This window comes from Macrobrachium nipponense, chromosome 19, assembly GCF_015104395.2.
Source record: "Macrobrachium nipponense isolate FS-2020 chromosome 19, ASM1510439v2, whole genome shotgun sequence".
Classification (NCBI taxonomy): domain Eukaryota; kingdom Metazoa; phylum Arthropoda; class Malacostraca; order Decapoda; family Palaemonidae; genus Macrobrachium; species Macrobrachium nipponense.
The window spans coordinates 25463292-25479599 of NC_061088.1; the positions used below are offsets into that span (position 1 = coordinate 25463292).

Sequence of the window (16308 nt, forward strand, 5' to 3'; positions counted from 1 at the left end):
TGACGAATATTTTTCTCTTTTTTTCTTATATTCTTATTTTATTTATTTTTTAAATTCCTTCTGCTTTTGGCAAATATATTTTTTTTCTTTTTCTTTTATTGTTATTTGTTTATTTCTTTATCATTTCAACTGCTTCTGACGAAAAGTCTTCTGATTTATATCCCATTTCAAGTGGTGTTCCTCAGGGTGTACTTCTTTTACCTGCTATTTGTATTTTCTCCATCCTCTGTTCATTCTGTGGGAATTCATTCAGTTTTTGAAGAGTATTTAATCATCTATTTCTATTATTTCTTAACTTGTAACCCCTACATACTGTTCACATACGTGTTGATGAAGTTCCATCGTTCGTCTTTTTTTTTATTGTCATCTATAATGGGCCTGGGGGATATGGCACACATTTCCATCTGCCCTCCCGTCTGTCTGCCTAGTCTTGTTATCTGAAGGGAAGCATCTTTCTATTGTTTACGAATACTATTTTATTTATTTAAATAAAATTAAGGACAAAAATTTAAAAATATAGGTCCTAGTGCTTGGCCTCTGGCCTAAATTCCATATTCAATTCAATTGAAAAATATATCTTGAAATAATGGTTTCCTTATTGCTGTTCAAAAATTGCTGCTTACCTTCATTTACAAGTCTCTGGAAATCTTCTTCTGTCCCTGTTCTGCGTGCTTGATGCAACTCTCCTTCTTTTTTCTTTGGCTCTCTTCTCATTCCTTAAAACCTTTGGGGTATTTGGTTACTCGCCACGTCAGTCCTTAAGTTTCATGTAGAGACCAGGGTAGTGTTTTTTCTGGAAATCTCATAACCTCTTATTATTTTGCTTAAGCACTGAGTATATGTGTATATGAATATATATATATATATATATATATATATATATATATATATATATATATATATATATATATATATATATATATATAATATATATTTATACATGTACATATATATGTATATATAAATATAAATGTTGTTATCTATTGAAATATCAAACGAAAGATGAGTATTTGACCGTCGACAACCAAGTTGTTGTATCTAACCAAAGTGCAGGTTTGTTTATTCACTAAATAAATCGATTCCATTTTCATGTGTAAATGTATTACTGTCGACGTAGATATTTCGATGTATTCGGTCTAGCTATACGCATGCGCAAACTAAACATACACCCTCAAACGCATCGCAACCATTACTACATCAAATCTTCTTTCATGTGTCGATATCATGACTTGAATGTATCTAATCTAAACCATCAAATCTTTCCTTCCATTTCTTGTATTCTCTGACTCTAACATCTCCAATAAACTTTTCGTCTCTCCTGTTGCATACAAATCCCATCTGAAGGTCATTTCTCTCCCTTTCTGTTCTCCTCCTTTGCCCATCAAACGCTCTGTATGGGGACCTCGAGGCTTCCAGAACTTTCGAGAGCGTCTCGGGGGAGAAGCCGAGAGCCCGGGAGAAGCTTTACCCATGTTAGATTTCCGGCGCTACAGGAATATTAAGAGGAACGGCCCACTGAAGAATGAAACGGTGATGTGTGTGTACTCTAAATACATACGTGGGATGTGTCTGTGCGTTATAGACAAATGCTCGCACACATACCCACGTACTCAGATTATTTATATATATATATATATTCTCGATTTGACAACATGGCAGTGACCAGTCTTATTTATATAACTGTGAAGTCACCGCCTGCGACAGAAAATGGCATCTTGCCATCCACTCATTCATCCATTATGCATCCAACACACACAAACGGATGGAGTTGTCGTTTTCTGTCGAGGGCGGTGGCTTCGCCGATAAATAAGACTGGTCGCTGCCATATCCAACCATGACATTAGTCAAATCGAGAATAAATCTTAAATCTTATGATTAGAAAGCTTCAGCAGAATTATGCTTTTAATAAGCGTGCACAGAAGGCTTATTAACAGCATCCAGACTCCTGTCCAAATTACCTCTGTTTTATCCATCTGCGTACTCGTCAGTTCAGTGCTTTGTAGTTCTTTAAAGCCTCAATGCCCCCGATGCATATCAATCAGGTTCTCCTATGTTGAACTGTCTAAGTAAGACCTCTGCCATGCTTTCTAGGTCTCTCAGCAACCTTAAAGCAATGGTCCATTTTTTCACCTATGCTAACCTTTCAATGTATAATTTACTCACCTTATCATCCATCCTCCTCAACTGTCTCTATAAACCAAATACAGTTTATCTCCAAAGCTTTCAACATTTTTCATTCAGATTGAACGTACTCATTTTTCCTATAGACACTAAAGTTTTTTTTTCAGCAGTCCCTTTCTTTGCTAAAACTTTCCAACACCAGACAGATGTCTTGCTCCGTCTTGGTCCTGCCATTTGCATGTGTGTGTGTGTGTGTGTGTGTGTGTCACATTCTTTTCCTGTATCAGAATATGTAAGTAATAATCCCAAAATTCTTTCAACCCACTTAGGTCGAGAGATGAGACTTGCGATGAACTGAGAACCTCTACTAGCCTAACGCCACTCAATTTGAGAGAAGGTGCTTATGTATATATATATATATATATATATATATATATATATATATATACGTTATATATATATATATATATATATATATATATATATATATATATATATATGTTTGAAGAGAAGGTGCTTATGTATATATATATATATATATATATATATATATATATATATATATAATATATATATATGTATATATATACAAATATGAATAGTCTTATTAAAAGCTTCAGTAAGAATAATAAAATAAAACGAAACATCACATACAAACTAAATATTAAAAATTACGAAAAACTAAAACAAAACGCAAAACATGCAAAAAACAGAAATAAAAATAAAAATAATATGAAAGGTAAACAAACTACACTCAAAAATAAAATGGCTAACGACCCACTTTGTGTACCTACTATGAAACTATATGATAGCTAGTTGAATACGGACGAGTTGTTGTTCAAATTCCGGTTTCATTTTCTTAATAAACAGCGACTCTGAAATTAAAAGGTCCAGTCTATTTGAGCAAAAAGACAGTACTCTAAAATCTAGGTGAGTGAAAGGATGGTCCTGTGCTAAACTGTGTTCCCTTATGGCAGAAAAAGGTGGTTTAGAAAGAAGGAAACCTAGTTTCTAACGGAAAGACCTCTGTGTTCCAAAATTCTGTGTCTAAGCCAGCGGGAACTGGATCCCACGTATCGCAGACCACACTGCGAACAGGTAAACAAGTAAACGACACTCGAATTAAGGTCCACAGGAAGAGCAGGCTTTCTCCCTCAAAAGTGATCCTACAGTAAAAAGGGTTAGTAAAAACAAATCTGAAACTAACTTGAGGAAAACTATGCTTAAGTATTTCTTGTAACTTTTTTCTTACCAAGTAGCTACTATGACCAAGGAAAGGCAGTTTAATATACTTTACATCTTTACTAGCAGTACTGTACACCGGTCTGGGACAAAATTTCTCATCTAGAAAATTTTTCAGAACTTTGTAAAAGACAAAATACGGGATAAGAATTTTTCGGAAAAAATAATTCTGGAGGAAGACCATGTCTTGATGAAATAAATTAAAATCACAACAGACATTGTAAGCTCTATTTATCATAGTACGTTATTGAATTAATTTTAAACAACTTTGGTGAAAAACTAAGATAATTCAATCCTTTCACATTATTTTTATTTTTATTTCTGTTTTTGTATGTTTGCGTTTGTTTTAGTTTTTTCGTATTTTTAATATTTAGTTTGTATGTGATGTTCGTTTTATTTTATATTCTTACTGAAGCTTTTAATAAGACAATTCATTTTAATGTAATTTTTTAGTGATTTCTCATCCTTGTCGTTTTTTCAGCCTGAAGATGAGGTTTTAAACCTCGAAGCTCGTTTAATAAAGAATGTTCTTCCTGGTCTTGGCATTATTATTTATCATCAAGCTAAGATTTCCAAGTAGCAGCCCAATTACTGAGACTATATATATATATATATATATATATATCTATACTATTTGAGGAGAAGGTGCTTATGTATATAAATATAATAATGTATATATATATATATATATATATATATAATATATATATATATATATATATATATATATATATATATATATGTATATATATACAAATATGTATTTGTATATATTTTCCACGACTCAGAAGTTTAAAATTTCAATGTAGAGCGAGCGGACCGTTGTGTTATAGATTATAATAGGTTTGGAATGGTGCTTTGGGTCTGGTTGGGTAATCACCAAGAAGTCACAGACTCAATATATATAAGTCCTATGAAAATTCGTAGGACACACCTTATGGCTGACAACCTCACCCCAAAAATAATGGCGGAAATTCATGTTTGTGCTTTAATGTGAATGAGCATGTTTTTACTTGCCATACTTTGCATTCTTAATTCAAAATTTATTATGTTCATGTATTTGATTATAGAACAAAGGCCAATTTTAAAAACAACCAAATGGACTTTCTTGGTAAGACACAAATCTCACCCATCTTCCATCAGGGTTGGCAGCTGATAATATTTTTCACTATTTTGGATTCCGTTTGTTCAGAAACTTTTCGAAGACCTGTTTGTAAGGTGTTCTGTGAGAATACAGTTTTAAGTTGTAATTAGATAGCAAAACTTTCATAATTCATTTTTGAAGTATCAAGATAACTCAATTATCACAGAGAGATTAATGTGGAGAATAACTTTTCTTGATTTATGTTTTCAAACGTCGTGGAAAGCCTTAGGAATCGATACGGGAAAAAGAATTGAAACTGCAGAGAGAGAGAGAGGAGAGAGAGAGAGAGAGCGCACTTGCTTTTCCAATCTCTGTCGTGTTGGATCTTTTTATCGCTTGTGTATAACCGACAAAAACTTCCTGTTGTCGTTGTTGCAGATCGATGTGAATGGTGGGTGGCACAAAGACTAAAATCTAATAGATTTAGTGAGAAACAAATGTTTTCTAGTTGTTACAGTTCCTTCACAATTTTGGCCTCTAGGGTATCTTTGCCGCTTGCACTGGGTTTCTAATGCCCTTTGCAATTTCCAAAGTATTGATTTTTAGCATAACGTATCTGACATTATACTCCAGACAATTACTTATGTTTATTTTGATCAGTATGGAGGCCTTAACTGCAGACCTTTTCATTATCATTTTGTTTGTTGTGATTCACTATTCCTTCAGTGGTGGACGGCTTACTGAAATATTATGGTAACATATACAAATTAAAAGAAAACTATTTCGCGAGATCTTCTCTAAACTGCAAAGGATACTTTTTCTCAGAATCATAATTTTCACATTTGTGTTTATGAACTATTCGTCAGTGTGTTTAAGGTTTGAAGAACGCAAAAACCTGTTGAGAGAGAGAGAGAGAGAGAGAGAGAGAGAGAAATTATTCACGAAACATCACGAAAGACCATCCAATGTACGGCCAGCATGAAAACCAGCAATACTCTTTTTGTAAACCAATTACCAAAAACAATAATAAGCTAATTGCATCCGTCGGAATAACAACGTAATTGTCGTTTTTTGTGTATATCTATATAAAGAAGCATTTTCCATTCGCTGGTTATTGAATTATGGCCCAATTGTAAACAGAAAATCGCATTTGCGAATTTTTAGTCATTCAATTTTCCCGAATGGCGCAGAAAGGGGCCCCCGACGCCGCTCCGCTCATAACTCGCAATATTGAAAGCGTCAGATCATAGGCTGAACCACCCCGCGGTTTGGAATTGTCTGGGCGCATCAAAAGCAGGAAATCTGATAAGAGAGAATAAGCTATTATTTCGTCGAAATTGGACGGAACTCCGCCGACATACACTCACGTGCGGGAAAATATGGGTTGAGGGGCGAAGGAAGAATATTTGTTTGTGGATTGGAATATATTCTCGCAAATCAGCAATCAGCGTTCGTCTTCGGCTGATTAGATTTGGAAACTTTTGAGAATCTAAGTTTTGGTTGGGTAGCGGGTGGTGGGTGGATGGGTGGGTGGGGGACGGAGTGGTTGGGATTCGGGGTAGGGGGTTGGGGGGGAGTCTGGCAAGGCTGTTCAGAGTATGGGGCGACGCCATTCTTTTGGAGAAACCTCCTCCTTTTTGGAGATGCTGTTTATTATACGAGTGTGATCACAACAAATGGGGGAACCGAAACAGTCCCTGACATTTATGCGTTGCGAATACAATGCTTCTAATTTGCCCTCCTTCACAATCCTCGGAGAAGATGAAGATATACGAAAACATTCCTTGATAAAAGACCACCGCCTCTTGTCGGGATACTAGAGCGAATATACCTTTTCTCATCTTCTGTGTTGTGTCATCTCTCCATAATTCACTGAACGATCTTTGAATTCGGTAAACACCTGAATCTGTTGAACAAAAAATATGTTTGTGATAATACCAACATAGTTCATGCCATTTGATACGCTTTATCATGTAGTGTAATTTACAGGTAAAAAAGGTTTCGTAGGTGAGATGCTTAAAAAGATGTTCTTCCTTATAATTCATATACATTTGTGATTGATTTAGAGGTTGAAATGTCACGTCGGAAACTAAGGTTTTACTTTCAAATTTTCCAAAGTTGTTATTCTTAGGAAGAACTGACCCCGTATACATTGTATGGCAATTATTTTCTGAGAAAGTTAGAGCCATGCGACCGAGTGATACTACATACAGAGGAGAATATTTACTTGCGTCTTATTATACGTAATTGATAACGGTCGCAACTTAGATTTTCTTAATTAGATGGTATTTTTCTCTTATTACTGAGGGTCTTATTTGTTTTAAAGTTTCTTAGCTTCTGTTAATAGATGGTTTAAAATGAATGAGTTGTGAATAAAGTTTTTCACAACTGTTGGAGTTTGTGTTTACTGAACAAACTCATAATGACCATACAGATAGTTAATGTTTCTTTGTTATGGACATGTCTTGAAGTGTGGGTTTTGTTGCACGTTTTGTTTTTAGATTGGCTTCAATAAGATACTGGAAAAAATATATCGTTATGTTAATGTTTGGTATAGTGTGAAAGGTGCCAGTAACTATTGGCAATCAGCACACAATAATTATTCATGAAGGAAAAGAGAAATTCTCCAACACTGTATTTCAGGGCTACAAGTTTATGGGAGGTTTTGGAGTGAATTGAAGTATTAGGTTTCTTTGTCAGAATAAAAATCTTATAAGTTGACGCTAGTTTTTATAAAAATTCTAGAATGCATGGTTGCCTCTTCCAGTAGAGTTTTATAATTATGTTGTGGATGATTGTAAAAATTTTGTGAAGGCCATGACAATTGATTAATTGATTGTGAGTTTTCTGGCGTCAGGCCATGACGAGGTAACTAGTTTGGGGCCTTAGTTCCTTTCGTTTGTTTATTGAGATATCTAGTACAAGTACTGGGGCTCCTCAAGGAAGCTTTTGCACTGTTCCAGTTACTGGTCCTTGTCGATACTCGTTCGGTCAGTACGGCTTAGAGTTCCTTACTTTATCGCGCCAATAAGATTCTTTTGTAAGAAATATCAAGATATAAAACGTAGACTATGCGTTTGAATTTGGACATGTGGTGTAGCTTTGTAATGCCTTTACGTCTCATTCACAGCAGATGTCCTCTCGGTCTGCCCAGGGTTATAGTTCCCAATACCTATCGATAATTATTAGTTCGTCCTTCATATGCTTTTCTTTAAGTAATGCTGAGAGTAGCTTGACAGATGAATGTACGTCCCGTTCTTAGATGCGGCGCATTCACTTTTGTCATTCACACAAATGTGTGTAACTTTTGCGATATATATATATAATATATATATATATATATATATTATATATATATATATATATATATATATATATATATATATATATATATATATATATATATATATATATATAAAGTAGATGAAGGCAGGCAGGAACACACAGGATTTTGACATTATGGCATTTATTCCGACGTTTCGCAATACATTATTGCATCCTCAAGGAATTATACAATGGATGTAAATAGAATCATTTTTAAAAACTTTTTAAAAAAAATATAAAATTAAAAACAATAGTTATCTATAGGTCAGTTTAAAAGGAGACCATATTTAAAACACACAATAAGTTAAGTCAAAACACAAGTTACATAAATTAAAAAAACTATGAAATTGAACATTAATATACAAGGGTTTATTTAAAAAAAATAAATAGTAATAATAATAATAAGTAAATAAATAACTATAGGAAGAGTGGAGCTAACCTGCCAGAGCAAAGTCAAGAGTAAACTAAAGCAGAAAACGAAAAGTAAACGATAACAGGCGTTAAGAAACAAACAAAAAACAAAGTCAAGATAAAAAAAGTTGAACAGCTAAGGACTGGGTATTTAAAACCGGAACAAGTTGTTTTGTTTTCAACGTCTTTAAAATAAATAGGTCTTTAGAGTTGTTGACCTGTCCAATTATAGAGAATCTTTGTATTCTAAGTTTGTTTTACATTGTAAAGAATGTTTTCTTATATTAGATGCGTCTGGGTTGGAACAGGCGACATCCCGTTTTGTGACTAAACCCCTTATGCGAATCGGCTCGTACCCTAAGAAGACGCTTCGTGGATCCCACATAATTTCCCATATCACATCTGGGACAAGTATATTTATATACCACATTAGACGTCATCAAGGGCAGAGTCGGTCTTTTACTCTGAAAAGGGAGCCAATTGTAAGGGGGTTTTTGGGAATCAACCTTACACCAAGGCCATGGCTTTTGTTTTTAACCTGAAATTGTATATGCAAGTAGAAGGGATGGCTATGGGTTCCCCTCTTGGCCCAACATTCGCTAATATTTTCATGTGTTCCCTGGAGGAATCCATGCTTGAGGATCGCCCATTATCTTTCTGCCCCCTATTTTATGCTCGATACGTGGACGACACTTTTACCCTTTTCAGGCGTGAGTTCCACTCTGAGTCTTTCCTTGAATTTGCTAACTCACGCCACCCTAACATCACATTTACTGTCGAAAAGGAGCAGGAGTGTCGTTTACCAATTTTAGACGTTTTGGTATCTAGGGATAATAACTGTTTTAACACCACTATTTTTAGGAAGAAAACATTTACAGGTCTGGGCTCCAATTTTTATAGTTTTTGTTGTTATAACTTTAAGTTAAATTCTGTTTATACACTTATTTATCGGGCACTATTACTCACTTCGGATTGGCAACTTTTCCACTACGAAATTACCTTCCTCTACAAATGTTTTAACGATAACTGTTTCCCAACCAAGATCATTAAAAAGGTCATACAGAAATTACTTAGCAAAAAAATTACTCAGCAAAAAGTTCTCTAACAGCCCTTTGTATTTTAACGTTCCAAAGATAAAATTCTACGCATCCTTTCCATACATAAAATCTGACAACTTCCGTACATACTTTACAAAAATAATCAATGAACATTTTAATGCCCTTGATATAAAGTTGATTCCCAAAAAACCCTTACAATTGGCTCCCTTTTCAGAGTAAAAGACCGACTCTGCCTTTTGATGAGGTCTGATGTGGTATATAAATATACTTGTCCCAGATGTGATATGGGAAATTATGTGGGATCCACGAAGCGTCTTCTTAGGGTACGAGCCGATTTTCGTAAGGGGGTTAGTCACAGAACGGGATGTCGCCTGTACAACCCAGGCGCATCTAACATAAGAAATCCTTCTTTACAATGTACAACAAACATAGAATACAAAGATTTCCTTATAATTGGACAGGTCAACAACTCTAAAGAACTATTTATTTAAGAGACGTTGAAAATAAAACAACTTGTTCCGGTTTTAAATACCCAGTCCTTAGCTGTTCAACTTTTTTTATCTTGTCTTTGTTGTTGTTCTTAACGCCTGTTATTGTTTACTTTTCGTTTCTGCTTTTAGTTTTACTCTTGACTTTGCTCTGGCAGGTTAGCTCCACTCTTCCTTTAGTTATTTATTTATTATTATTATTACTATTAATTTTTTTTAAATAAACCCTTGTATATTAATGTTCAGTTTCATAGTTTTTTTAAATTTATGTAACTTGTGTTTTGACTTAACTTATTGTGTGTTTTAAATATGGTCTCCTTTTAAATTGACCTATAGATAACTATTGTTTTTAATTTTATAATTTTTTAAAAACGTTTTTAAAAATGATTTTATTTACATCCATTGTAGAATTCCTTGAGGATGCAATAGTGTATTGCGAAACGTCGGAATAAATGCCATAATGTCAAAATCCTGTGTGTTCCTGCCTGCCTTCATCTACTTAGTGTGACTCTGCCGAGTGGCCTCCTGCTGATTTTGGCTATATATATATATATATATATATATATATATATATATATATATATTATATATATGTGTGTGTGTGTGTGTGTGTGTGTGTGTGTGTGTGTGTATGATTGATAAAAATTTCCGTTTACAACAGAATTCCATCTAATAAAAGGAGCCCATAAAAACGTCAAAATATAGAAAGTAAGTACTATATTCCAGAGACTGCTGTCTCTCTTTTCGGTAAGTAATGAATGAGAAAAGTTACAGAAAGGCGGTATTTATACCTGTGGATGGATCTCTTGGTAAATAAATAGTACCGCCTTGTCTGTAACTATTTTCATTCAATACCTACCTGAAGAGAGAGACAGCTATCTCTGAAATATAGTACTTACTATATTTTGACGTTGTTATTGGCTCCTTTTATAATATATATATATATATATTATATTTGATATATATATATATATATATAGCTCTCACAGGAGAGGGCTTCTTATATTTATATGCCATAGGGCCATTGTGGTAGTGGATGAATATATATATATATATATATATATATATATATGTGTGTGGTGTGTGTGTGTGTGTGTGTGTATGTGTATGTGTGTGTGTATAGTATGTATGTATGTATATGTATTATATTTTGTATACAAAAATTCAGGAACACTTCAAAATATCATTGTGCGTAATCCCCAAAACAAACTAGTGGCTGTATTTATACGATTCACGATTCCTTTTGCTGGCTGTAATTACAAATACCTTGGTCAAACTGGTAAGGAACTAGATTACCATCTAAAACAACACCGTTACGCAGTTAGAATAGGTGAATCGACAAGTGCTTTATTTGTACACATGAATGATTTTAACCATAGTATAGACTGGAAAAATGCATCTGAGGTAATATTTTGTAACCATATTGTAAAAAGAAACATAATTGAATCTGCCTTTATTAAGCATTTTAACGATCAACTTATGAATCTGAGTTCAGGTCTTTTTAAATTGGATAGTTACCTTGTTTATGAAATTGTAGGGAAATACAATGTCACGTTTTAGCAACAGCCTGTTATACTAACTGCAGTTTCAGTTCTTAAGCACTTTTAAAGTATTCTTACTTGTTTGGTATTGACAATTTGTAACGATAATTTGCTTGTCAATGGCTTTGATCTTTGTTCTGTGAATTTCTTTTCTGTTTTATGCTTCTATTTATTTATTTTACTTTGTACCCCGAAGAAGTGTCCGCAATACACGAAAGCGCTTGCTACCTGGTCTTTAATTTTTCACCTTTCATGTGGCTACTTACGCACGTATATATATATATAATCTATATATATATATATATATATATATATATATATATATATATATATATATATATATATATTATATAATAGTTACAATGACGACTTAGCTTCTCAACTACCCCAAACCTTTCTGTATGTTGCGCATCTCTTGACAAGCATAGAACCGAGTTTGAAGGAAGTGAAGAAACACCCCTCTTCCATTACAGGTTTTGACGAAGTTTAAGTAATTCCCACTGACGATTCGCTAATGCACTTTGTTGCTAATATGTATCCGCTGAATGCAGATACTGTACAGTTTACCAGAGCTGGGTAGACCCATTTGTACTTGCTTGAGCTTAACTAGACTTATATATTGTCTTCGTAGCGGAATACGTTAGCGCTAATTGAATCCCTATGATATTCATTATATCAAACCTTAAGGTACACTAATAGTTTAGAACATTACGATGACCATTACGATGATGTTCTAATGGGATTAATGATTTATTTTATATATTTACATATTCCGTTTGATAATGGTATGCTTATTGTGTTCTCTCTTAGTATTCGTGATATATTTTCCTTGTGTGTATTTACATATTCTTGCTCTCTCTCTTTTTCCTTACTGACTTTGGAGAACTCTTCTTGAGGACATTTTAATATTTAAATTGATAATGAAGTTAATGAATAAGAAAACCCAAATGAGCTTAACGTGGTTTCAGAAAACAATTTTTGCTTAATGGAAAGAGTTTTTAACTTTTACTTTCTCGTTTCCTTTTACTCATATGGGTAATTGGGTTGGTTAGGTTGTGTTACTTTTGTCTATTATTAATTGTTGAAATATGGTTTACTTGTATTTTTAGTATTTTCATTCAGATTGATTGAATATTTTAAAATAAATGCACGTTTATGTTTGTAATATTTTTAATTAGGTTAACTTTCATGTTTTTTTTATTGTTTTTAATTAAATTAACTTTTATGTTTTTTATATGTTTAGTTAAAGTTTTTGTTTATATTATTTTTTATCAAATTTACGTTTACGTTTTTAATATTACGTTTTTTTTATATTTTTTAGATAGTTTAACGTTTGTGATTGTAATAGTTTAAATTAAATTAAAGTTTATGTTTGCAATATTTTTTATTAAATCATCTTTCATGTTTGTTATACTTTTTTTTTATCAAATTAACGTTTATGTTTTTAATATTTTTAAATACATTAAAGTTGTTTTTTGTATTATTTTTATGAAATTAACGTTTGCGTTTTTAATACTCTTCATCAAATTAACGTTTGTGTTTGTAATAGTTTTAATTAAATTAACGTTTATGTTTGTTGTATTTTTTTTTTAAATTAACGTTAATGTTTGTTATATTTTTTTTTATATTAAATTAACGTTTATATTTGTAATATTGAATTAAATTGACGTTTATGTTTGTTATATTTTTTAAATTAAATTAACGTTTATGTTTGTTATATTTTTGTATTAAATTAACGTTTATATTTGTAATATTTTATATTAAATTAAATTTTATGTTTGTTACATTGTTAATCAAATAAACGTTTGTGTTTGTAATATCTTTAATTAAATTAACGTATATGTTTGTCGGAATGTGCGGGAGAATTAATTTATATTCCGGCCATATATACCATCCCTTCACAACTGCAAGGGGAAAAATGGGTCTCTACGGGCCATTGAAAGTAAAATATGATCCCCGGGTAATAAAGGGTAATGTGAAAACGTGACTTTTTCGTTATCCTTAGGAATACTGGGCAAAGTCATCGTTCGGTCGCTGGTGATTCATTAAGGGGCGGGAGGTGAGTGCTGGACATGTGTCGGCATTCGAAATTAGTTTTTAATTGGCGCCCAATTTGCATCTGAGAATGTTCTCGATGGAAGGCTTAGTTCGGTGTTCTCAACGGGGCTGGGGTCGGGGTGAAGGGGATTCTCCTCTAGGGGCGAATTTCAGAGTTTAAATGGGGGGAGGGGGGAATTGTGATTACAGATTGGCAGGGTCAAACTGGCTCCAGGACCACACAAAACGCAGTGTGCATCGGTCCGCATCACTGAGAGGTCATGCTGAGTTTTCTCCCTGCGGAATTCTCCTTTAGGGGCGAGTTTCAGAGGTTCTGGGTTGGGGGTGACGGGGGGAGTTGGCAGGCTCAAACTGTCGCTAGGACCACACAAAACGCAGTGTGCATCGGTCCGCATCACTGAGAGGTCACACTGGCCATTTTCTCTGCAGAATTCTTCTCTAGGGTTGAATTTCAGATTTTCAAGGGGGCTTGGGGAGGGGGAGGGGGAACCATTGTGACCATAGATTGGCTGGCTCAAACTGGCTCCAGGACCACATAAAACGCAGTGTGCATCGGTCCGCACTACTGAGAGGTCACGCTGGGCTTTCTCTCCGCTAGCTTGTGCAGTTGTGTTAGTAATTTGTTGCATATTATTTGGAATGCACGTTTTGAGGCAGACAATTTTGGAAAGGGTTGGGGGAAGGAATGACGTTCTGACATATGGTGGATGGGTGCATGGGCCAAATAGGTTGAGAACCGCTGGTAATTAATTTAGAAATTTATATAGATTTAAAGAATATTTGTTGTATTGTTTACATCAGTTGACGCTTCAGGAATTTTACCATTTCAGAGATAAAATATAAGAAACTGTTGGTAATTTTAATCGTACTTTAGAACTTTTGTTCTTCTGTTGTTTGAATATTGCTTTCTTGTTTGGATGTCAAGCAACCTCCAAAGTTCTTAGTCCTCAGGAGAATTATGCTCGTAATGCAATATATTACTACCCTAATACAATTTTCCTTGTATTTTAATCATCCACTTCCAATTTTTTATATCTGTTTATTAATTTGTTCATTTATCTTTTTTAATAAGTTATCTCTTTTTTTCTGTATTTCCCATTATCTTCTGCTACTCCTTTCTAATGAACTCCGTATTATTAGGAAGCTTTAATTTCAAGTCAATGGCCCCTGTGGGTTTGTTCCATACGAATAAGGTTCATCTACAGGATAATAATAATTAATGACCCTGTATTTGATCATGACCTCTATAGGCGCTCTACTACCCTGTTTAAGTAGCACGGAAAAAGCTGCTATTCGGAAAATAGAGAAGAATCTCTACAAGTGTAACGCTGCTGAAGTAGCCATTACTTTGATGAAGTATCCTTGAGAGAGGGTCTGCTTCCTAAGTACAATGATAATAATAATAATAATAATAATAATAATAAGTATGAAGTTTTACCCTTATCTTAACGCTGGAAAACAATCTGATTTCCCTCATTCCATAAGGTCTATATCAGCAGAGAATCTCCGCTAGCATTCGTCTTCACTGCATGCTGCTATACACTGTCAGTGCTACACGTTTTGCTGCCGATCCGGAGCACCAATTTTGCTTAGGTGCCAAGATGTCGCACTCACTGCACATTCCCTTCGGTGTTAATCTGATATAAACTATGACTTCTATATCTAAATTTGACCGCAGGTCTCTTAGGTTTGAAAGTAAATGGTTATCAAATGACGTGTTATCAGGAGCGAGATACCTTAGGACTAGTGTTTCTTCGATATCACATTGGTCTAGCTGCTTCGATGGTATTTGTTCCATTTCTGGGTTGCTCTGAACATGCAACTACGGCGAAGTGAGCCGAGGCCTCCCTTGAGAGAGAGAGAGAGAGATGCATGGTATTGAGGTCCGGGTTATCCACAAACAAGTCGGAGAGAGAGTTCTAGAAATTAAAATTCTCAGTAAAATTGTCGAAAATTAAAACATCTGTTAAAAATTCTGTATTCAGGAATTTAAGGCTTTCTTTACTTGATGTATCTATGTCGCTAGTATTGAAAGTCATTTTTTATACATAAACCAATTGTGCTCCACATAACGCTATTTTATGTTAGCAGTCAACACGTTCCTCTAAGCTTCCCAAACTTCACTTCAAGCCCCTAAACCCTCTCCCCGGACTCTTACCCTTTTATATTTATTGTTACATCTTCCACAAGATATCCTCTACAATCGTGTTTCGTTAAAGTTAAAAACAATGTTACCCTACTGCTGTGGTGATTAATAATGCGACCTATGGTTGTTAGCCTCTAGTATAGTGAATAACAGGAACGTAGTAGTTCCCCCCTCAGGCCCCCCCCCCCCCTCCTCTGCTTTGTTTTTCCATCCAGACACTTCTGTGCTTGCCATTCTAAATATGTTAATAGAACTGATTGGATACTTTTGTCTTGTCAAGTCCACCCTGAGGTGTACCAACTCCTCGTTCAGACGATGTCATATTTAATTTTCTCCAAATAAAATGAGGTAAAACTAAATGAAGCACTGCATTTGTGGTCGTGCTATAAACAGAGATTTTTTTTTTAATATTCCCAAATCTCGATCCCTGTGTAATAGTACGCTGAAAAAGGATCATCTGAAATTGGATTCTAATTCCGTCGTAAGTTGGGTCGACGCAAAATGGTGTTGGGAGTTGTTCAGGCTTCCGGGAGCGTTCTACGTTTTGTAACTTTTTTTTATCTAATAATATATTAATACACAGGCACGACTAGGGAATTATTCTCTAGTAATAGTGATAATAATGGTGTACAAAGATCAGTCAAGTTCTGACACTTGCAGGATACGTGAGAGCCCACATGCGTAGTTTTTTTTTTTTTAAAAATGAGCAAGAAGTACGATGGTGTATTGCCCTAAAGAATTGTATTGTTATACTGATATTTTTCAAAACATGACACAAGAGTGCTCTTCTTTTCGCTTGAATAATAATAATAATAATAATAATAATAATAATAAT

At 34.2% G+C, this 16308-nt stretch overlaps 1 long non-coding RNA gene across 1 annotated transcript in view; it reads left to right on the plus strand.

Annotated features, from left to right (window-relative positions):
- LOC135212776 (uncharacterized) overlaps positions 1-16308 on the plus strand; it is a 313958-nt gene that overhangs the window by 204003 nt on the left and 93647 nt on the right. The window lies entirely within an intron of this gene.